The sequence below is a fragment of the Jaculus jaculus genome, chromosome 3, assembly GCF_020740685.1.
Source record: "Jaculus jaculus isolate mJacJac1 chromosome 3, mJacJac1.mat.Y.cur, whole genome shotgun sequence".
In the NCBI taxonomy this organism is placed as follows: Eukaryota; Metazoa; Chordata; class Mammalia; order Rodentia; family Dipodidae; genus Jaculus; species Jaculus jaculus.
Window position 1 is genome coordinate 188647733 of NC_059104.1, and position 9053 is coordinate 188656785.

Genomic DNA, 9053 nt, shown 5'->3' on the forward strand with positions numbered 1-9053 from the left:
AAGACAGGGGACACGGGAACCTCAGGAGATGAGCAGTTGCTTGGTTGGAGAGTTTTCTTTCTTTCCTTCTTTCTTACTTTCTTTCATTCATTCTTCTTTTTTTGTTTTGTTTTGGTTTTTCAAAGTAGGGTCTCACTCTGGCCCAGGCTGACCTGGAATTCACTATGGACTCTTAGTTCTTTCTTTTCATTAAGTGGTTTTTTTTTTTCTTTTCTAAAAACGCATGGAATGCTTCATGAATGTGAAGGTCATCTTTATGCAGAGACCATGCTAAATTTCTCTGTATCATTCCAGCTTTAGTATATTTGCTGTGAAAGCCAGAACTCTTTCCTTTGTAATGCATGTCTGTGTGCACCTGTGTATGCATGTGTGTGCATGTGTAGATGTATATGTGTGAGTGTGTGCAGGTGTACATGCACTCTTGTGTGCCTGCATGTGAAGGTCAGAGAACAGCCTCAGCTGTCATTCCCCACCTTCTCTGAGACAGGTTCTCCCTAATGCCTGGAGCTCACCAAGTGAGTTAGACTTGCTGGACAGCGAACTCCAAGACCCTCCATGTCTCAGATTCCCTAAACTAGGATGACAAGGAGAGCTACTACCTGTGGTTTTTAAACATGGGTTATGGGGATTGAACTCAGGCCCTCAGATTTGTCTTCTCTAATGCCACACCTCTATGGATTTCCAGAGGCTGATTTGACTTGCCAAGTCTGAACGAACATATAGCTACTCTGGGACGCATACATGTAGCAGAGGGTGAAAGGCAGAATGGAACTCCTGTCATGACGTAGATGGAGAACTGCAGAGTGTGTCTGAGTGGGGAGCTGCTGTCATGACGTAGATGGAGAACTGCAGAGTGAGTCTGAGTGTGGAGCTGCTGTTGTGACATAGATGGAGAACTGCAGAGTGTGTCACAGTGTGGAGCTCCTGTCGTGACGTAGATGGAGAACTGCAGAGTGTGTCAGAGTGTGCAGCTCCTGTCACGATATAGATGGAGAACTGTGGAGTGTGTCAGAGTGTGGAGCTCCTGTTGTGATGTAGATGGAGAACAGCAGAGTGTGTCAGAGTGTGGAGCTCCTGTTGTGACGTAGATGGAGAACTGCAGAGTGTGTCACCGTGTGAAGCTCGTGTTGTGACATAGATGGAGAACTGCAGAGTGTGTCTGAGTGTGCAGCTCCTGTCACGATATAGATGGAGAACTGTGGAGTGTGTCAGAGTGTGGCGCTCCTGTCGTGACGTAGATGGAGAACTGCAGAGTGTGTCACCATGTGCAGCTCCTGTCACGATGTAGATGGAGAACTGCAGAGTGTGTCAGAGTGTGGAGCTGCTATCATGACGCAGATGGAGAACTGCAGAGTGTGTCTGAGTGTGGAGCTCCTGTTGTGACGTAGATGGAGAACTGCAGAGTGAGTCTGAGTGTGGAGCTCCTGTTGTGACGTAGATGGAGAACTGCAGAGTGTGTCACAGTGTGGAACTCCTGTCGTACGTAAATGGAGAACTGCAGAGTGTGTCACCGTGTGGAGCTGCTGTTGTGATGTATATGGAGAACAGCAGAGTATGTAAGAGTGTGGAGCTCATGTTGTGATATAGATGAAGAACTGCAGAGTGTGTCACAGTGTGGAGCTGCTGTCACGATATAGATGGAGAACTGTGGAGTGTGTCAGAGTGTGGAGCTCCCGTCGTGACGTAGATGGAGAACTGCAGAGTGTGTCACTGTGTGGAGCTCCCGTCGTGACTTAGATGGAGAACTGCAGAGTGTGTCACTGTGTGGAGCTCCTGTCACGATGTAGATGGAGAACTGCAGAGTGTGTCAGAGTGTGGAGCTCCTGTCGTGACGTAGATGGAGAACTGCAGAGTGTGTCAGAGTGCGGAGCTCCTGTTGTGACGTAGATGGAGAACTGCAGAGTGTGTCTGAGTGTGGAGCTCCTGTCACGATGCAGATGGAGAACTGCAGAGTGTGTCACAGTGTGGAGCTCCAGGCACGATGTAGATGGAGAACTGCAGAGTGTGTCACAGTGTGGAGCTCCTGTCGTGACGTAGATGGAGAACTGCAGAGTGTGTCTCAGTGTGGAGCTCCAGGAACGATGTAGATGGAGAACTGTGGAGTGTGTCACCATGTGGAGCTCCAGGCACGATGTAGATGGAGAACTGCAGAATGTATCTCAGTGTGGAGCTCCGCTCATCACTAGACATTGCACAGGCACAGTTTCAAATGGCTCTCACTCAGATTTTGAAATCCTCAAGCTTGAAATTTTGTTTTTATGTTATATAAATGGCTTTATTTTTTTTTTAGAAGTTTCAGAAGTAACAAGTCCATGATGGCCTAGAAATACAAGATCAAATAAATTTAGTATGTATTAGAATATAAATATGAAAAGCCCTTAATATTTTGGAATTTATGTAAGCTTCAAGTCATTGTTAATACCTCAACAGGAATTTTGGAGAATGCCCTCATCCCCAGTGTCCATGTGAGTGCTGACCCTGCCATCACCTCCAGTGTCTCAGTGAGTCTGACACAGCCCTCATCCCCACTGTCTCAGTGATTCCTGACACTGTCCTCATCCCCAGTGTCCCAGTGGTCCTGACACTGCCCTCATCCCCAGTGTCTCAGTGAGTCCTGACCCTGCCCTCATTCCCAGTGTCTCAGTGAGTCCTGACCCTGCCCTCATTCCCAGTGTCTCAGTGATTCCTGACACTGTCCTCATCCCCAGTGTCCCAGTGGTCCTGACACTGTCCTCATCCCCAGTGTCCCAGTGAGTCCTGACCCTGCCCTCATCCCCAGTGTCTCAGTGAGTCCTGACCCTGCCCTCATTCCCAGTGTCCCAGTGAGTCCTGACACTGTCCTCATCTCCAGTGTCCCAGTGAGTCCTGACCCTGCCCTCATCCCCAGTGTCTCAGTGAGTCCTGACCCTGCCCTCATCCCCAGTGTCCCAGTGAGTCCTGACCCTGCCCTCATCCCCAGTGTCTCAGTGAGTCCTGACCCTGCCCTCACCTCCAGTGTCTCAGTGAGTCCTGACCCTGACCTCATCCCCAGTGTCTCAGTGAGTCTTGACCCTGCCCTCATCCCCAGTGTCCCAGTGAGTCCTGACCCTGCCCTCATGCCCAGTGTCTCAGTGAGTCCTGACCCTGCCCTCACCTCCAGTGTCTCAGTGAGTCCTGACCCTGACCTCATCCCCAGTGTCTCAGTGAGTCCTGACCCTGTCCTCATCCCCAGTGTCTCAGTGAGTCCTGATACTGTCCTCATCCCCAGTGTCCCAGTGAGTCCTGACACTGTCCTCATCCCCAGTGTCCCAGTGAGTCCTGACACTGTCCTCATCCCCAGTGTCCCAGTGAGTCCTGACACTGTCCTCATCCCCAGTGTCCCAGTGAGTCCTGACACTGTCCTCATCCCCAGTGTCTCAGTGAGTCCTGACCCTGCCCTCATCCCCAGTGTCTCAGTGAGTCCTGACCCTACCCTCATCCCCAGTGTCCCAGTGAGTCCTGACACTGTCCTCATCCCCAGTGTCCCAGTGAGTCCTGACACTGTCCTCATCCCCAGTGTCCCAGTGAGTCCTGACACTGTCCTCATCCCCAGTGTCCCAGTGAGTCCTGACACTGTCCTCATCCCCAGTGTCTCAGTGAGTCCTGACCCTGCCCTCATCCCCAGTGTCTCAGTGAGTCCTGACCCTACCCTCATCCCCAGTGTCCCAGTGAGTCCTGACCCTGCCTTCCTCCCCAGTGTCCCAGTGAGTCCTGACACTGTCCTCAGTCCCAGTGTCTCAGTGAATCCTGTAGTCCCATGCTTGTGCAACTACATCCATCCTATATACCTATGCATGCATCCTAATTTCTCAGCATGAAAGATCAACTTTTAAGTACAAACACTGATCTCTTTTAATGGAAATAATTATAAACCTGCTGTTCAGTCAAGCACATCTTGCAATACATAATCTTTTCCTGGTGCCATCATCACAATGGGCATTTTCTTCTGCGTTATGGGGTCAAGGAGACCTGGGCTTGCTACATTGTGAAACCCTGGGCAGTTGCAGACTACTAAACCTTCCTCGTTTTTTGTGTCTGCTTTGTATGGATTTTCTGTCTCACCTCACAATCAAGCTGTCAGCTATCATTTCTTGCTGTTCCCAGTATGTCTTGAGACCCTCTCTTCATTTGTTCCCCATCTGCTATGCTGCCTCTAATCTGGTCTCTGAGAGGAGCACAGACATTAATGTTCATTAGAAGTACTTAGATCATAAGAGTGATTGGCCTGGAGTGAGCATTGAGGGGCTCTCAGTAGTAAATTAGTGAACAGACCTATGGTATACATTTCATTATTCTCACCTTACTGGACCTGTTTCCTCTTTAGATTGACATATAGTTCCCATATAAATTATATAGTACAGGACTTAGATTAATGGCAATAGTAGGCATGATGAGTTCAGGCATCCTTGGATTATTTACACATAAATTGGTTTCTTTTGGGAAGAAAGCTATAGCTCTGAGCAACATGATGAGTCTTGCAGGGGTTCTTGACATTATTTCTTTCATTTCCTAAATCACTCTACAACTGGAAATTTGTTTTTTTTTTTTTTTTAACAAAAATCAAATGAATCAGTCATGAGGAACTGGTGGTCCAGAGGAAGGACTTCCGGTGTCCCAGTGGATTCTGTCCCTAGCAGCTGCTGTTCAGCTTTTGCCAGCTCTCAGGTGTCTTCACATTTGTCTTTGTGCCTCTGGGAAGACTGAGATGTAACTTCAGAGCTGGGGGTGACACTCACTTGGTAGAGAGCTTAGAGCTTGCATAGTGTGTAGGAAGCCCAGGGCTTCTGTCCAGCACCACATAAAACCAGCATAGTGAGGCCCATCCACCAGCACTCTTGGAAGTGGTGGCTGGAAGCTTAGTTAGTTCAAGGTCATCCTGAGCTACACAGTGAGTTCAAGCCCAACCTGGAATACATGTGATTCTGAAAAGAAAAGAATTCCCTTCACCCAAATTTTAAATGTGTGTGAGGCAGATTCTCTTTCTTTGTCACAGTATTTCCTTTCCTTCTAGATTCTAAATACATTAAATTCGTTCATAAATACATTACATTCACCAAGAACAAAGAAAAAATGAGGAGACTTCAAGTCCTGGGCTGTGGGAGCAGGATGGCTATAAAAGCCAAATAATTTGCAAAATTAAACCCCAGCAAGAGATTACACCAATCAAACACCTGTTTGCACATGATTAGTGAGTTATTCATAGCCTGAGTATGACCTTGCCAGTTAACTGTTCTTTCTTGGCCTCCATGGTTATTGGCACGTACCAGTCAACACCCGCAGACCCATTCTACTTTACTGAACTAAAAGGCAACTTGAACTGACCCACGTTGGAGTTATAGGGGTTGCCACCCCTATAACTTATATAACTTATATAACGTATGACACCTGAACAGTGCACACCCAAGATCTCTGCACACCATAGTCCTTTCCTGGAAAAGTCATCATTGGCGAGTTTTCCCAAAGGCTGCACGAAACTTTGAAAAAAAGAACTGAGCTTAGTCTCTGCCCCAAGTCCACCTTTGATTGTATTTTCTCCCCCTCCCCTCTACCTTTCTTTCAGCTGTCAGGTTTTAAAGTTTACATTTTAATTTTCCACGGTTGACCACACCCAAAGCGGCTGAAGGGGCAGGACATTGTTTCTGCAATCTGTCTGCAGCGCGGATGGCCGCAGCTGGCTCTGGGAGCGCGTGTGAGTTTCAACTTCCTGTCCAAGACTATTTTTAAGGCTCTAGTGAGTGACACCAGGCCGACCTTTGCTGTCAGGATAGGCTCCCCTTGTCCTGTAGCTATTTTGTGATCCTGGTCTCTACCCTCAAACAAACGGAGGGCATAGCTCCGCGATGGGTGTCCCGAGGAGAGCTTGGGAAGAAACCATCTTTAACAAGACAGTTCACCCAGACACACAGGCTGGCTTGTTACCGTAGTTAAAGAAACGGCCACAAAGAAATACTCATTGGATTTACAATAGGGGAACCTAGTATGCATTTCCAAGGAATCACACTTTGGGGAGAATTACAGAATAATTACACACATGCTCAGATCTCCAGCATTCAGTGAAGCGGACAGTATTTTGAGGATTTGAGATGTTGGTGTTGTGGTCGTCTCTAAGAAACCAGGGTAATTCAGACATTCAAATGCAAAACCGCGCCATTTGGAGAGTGTAATGCGGTCTGTTCTGGTCACTGTTACAAATTCGGAAAGGATTCCCTGGCTGCAGACATTAGAGGCACTTAATACTTAAATCTGTTTCCAAATGTAAAGCGTCGAACAAAAGTGCTGGGCATTAATGAAACGTATCCTGAGGCTGGTGCGCTGACACGGTTCATTAAAGTGTCACTCTGGGAGAGTAAAAAATAATGACAAGAGCTTCGCTGTACGCAACCTGATAAGGTCTTCAGACCAAATATCATTAACCAATAACGCACTAAACACCCATTTTCATACTATCAGGGTTTTCAGATCAGGCTTGAATTAATTTCATGCCTAAAATGTTGTCTAAAGCCAATTACTATCAGTGAATTTCTTCCCTTGGTTTAAATACGGATTGGTTATTCATGTTAGCTTTATATTAGCAGCCAGGAAATGAAGTGTTAAAAGTTATTACAATTTTATTTTAAAAATACCTTAAAATATCACACGTCTTGTTTATTTCTAAGTTTAGCCATTGGTTATTTTCTGAATAAATTTTTTTGTGTAACTTTAAAAATATATACTTTTAACATTGTTGTTGGATAAGTAGCAAAATACTTTTCTACTGAACTCTGAAAGTTGGCATGCTCTTATAAGAGCCTAACAGTTTCTTTTTAAAATTTAATTTAAATAAAAATAAAAGTCAAAAAATTTAGCCTCCCAACAGCATTTTGTAGGGTCAAAAAACTTCCAACCCAATGTTCTGATTTAAAGCTAAGTGGATGTCAACTTGGGGAAAATTCCTCTATGTAAATATACGTAATTTGTATTTTCAATAAATTTTTCAAACTTTTCCCTTCTAAGGTCTTGTGTTCAAAGTAACAAACTAACAAGAATTTTGCAACTGTGCATGCTGCCCCATGCTAACTGGAAAATCTCCTCAGGGTGCTTTCCCACATTTACACATTTGGGTGGTTTGTTCTGTAGATGCATTCCGTATGGAGAGAAGAAATTCTCCCAACAGGGCCCGTGCAGCCAAGAATGGAGTTGTAAGAAACAAAATAGAAGAGATGAAATGAGAAATGAGCACCGGGGATCTGACGAGCAAGTTGGAGCTGCTCTCACAATGGGAAAGGTTAATCACGAGATTTAAAATCTAATCTGGCTTTCAAAGGCAGCGCATGTAATTGCATACATCGTAAAGGAAGACGAGAACAGTGGGAACAGGAAAAAATCTTTCAACCAGCAGGCTTCATATAAGCTGTAAATTTCATATGAAAGAAAGGAAAACATTAACAGAAGTAAGTGCAGGCTGCAGAAGGAGGGTCAGGCAGGGAACAGGGATAACCACAGACTCCAATGGCAGACTCCCCCAAGAGCCCTTTAGATTAAATTCCATTCACTCATGTTGTCCAACAGATAGTAATATAAAGGAGACTTGTTTCGCACTGCAATTGTGGGAATACAAAGCTAGAACAGAGCCTACAGGAAGAGTGGAAGCTCCCTGGGCACAAAGCAGAAAGTGAGCTCAGAAGAGCAAGCGGTCGCTGCGTAAAAAGGATGGCATTCAAGCTATGCCTTGAAGGGGGCAAGCTGAGGCCATGCATGCGTGGGAAGGGGAATGAGGGGCTGGTGGAAGAGACCACAAGAGCCAGACACAGACATGAGAGAGACAGCCTGAGACAGGTGCCAACGTCAGCAAAGTACAGACTACAGAAGTTCTGGGTATTCACATGGCAGCAGCCGGGGAGGAAGGGTCTGCTGTCAGGGGAGTTTGACCCAATTCTATGGAAGTGGTTTTGGAGCCTAGGAATGGAATGATGCCAAAGGCAATAGAGAAGTTAACCTGGCAGCAGTGTGGGCAGCCTAGAAGAGGAAACAGGAAATGTTCATCTCTGCACAGTGTATTTCAGGACAGTTAAAGAACAGAAGTATGTGCCTGGACCAGAAGATGTGGACACCATATGCAAGAGTCACGTGATCTATCCAGATTCCAAGATGGCCACTTCTAGCAGTAAGTGGTGCCACTGAGGAAGAAGACACAGCCCATCAAGGGACAGTGGCAGGTGCAACGCAGCTGGTGCTTCTCAGTCTGGCTTTTAAGGAGGTGCAAGGTCTCTGCAAGGATGCTGAGCCCTGTGGAATGAAAGACAGTAACCAGACCAGGAGACATGCCAGCCCCTCCCACCATAGAGCTCGTGCATCAAGTCAGAGCCTGGGACAGACCAGGGCAGCTTGTGAGCCATCGCCCTGTGCCCAGAGATGCTGCCTGGGACACCCACAGCCTCCACATTCACACGGGGAAGGGGAGCAAGCTTCACGGTGTCAGCCCACCTGAGGGGACCATGAGATCAATGCATGGGGTTAGAGTTAAAAGAGTCTTAAAATGGACCATAGACAAGTCAGTGAAAAGGCGTTTATTTACTTATCAAATTTCCTTAGTAACATACACATAATTCTCCAGTGCCACCCACCTGTTGTTTTGTTGTTCTTGAGACAGGATCTCTCACAAACCTTGTGTTCACCGAGTAGGCGGAAAGGGCTGCCTCGTCGTCCTAGGGATCCTCCTCATATTTTCTAAAATGTTCTCATATGTCTGTTATTATTCCCCCCAATAATGTCAGTACTTTCATTTTACAGGAAGTTACAGAAACCTAGAGAATTTATGTAGCTCGCCTTAAAACTCATAGCCACTTGGTGGCGGGATGAGCCTCCAAACCTGAGTCTCCCATTGCTCTTTCACCATGTCCCTGGCCCTCCTCCTCTGGTGATCAAGATCAGGAGCCTGGACAGCGGCAAGACACTCTGAACCTGAGAAAAGCTCAGGGGCTCTCAAGTGGTTTCCTTGTTGTTTGTCTGTTGCTATTTATTTATTTTTTTTCAGCTCAGGAGATTGAGCCCAGAGC

The 9053-nt window shown here is 46.5% G+C and overlaps 1 non-coding gene across 1 annotated transcript; it reads right to left on the minus strand.

Annotated features, from left to right (window-relative positions):
- Positions 1-217: 217 nt before the first annotated feature.
- On the minus strand, positions 218-320 carry LOC123459708. Its single transcript, XR_006636465.1, has one exon. It is a non-coding gene; the product is annotated as a U6 spliceosomal RNA (small nuclear RNA).
- Between the last annotated feature and the right edge of the window lie 8733 nt (positions 321-9053).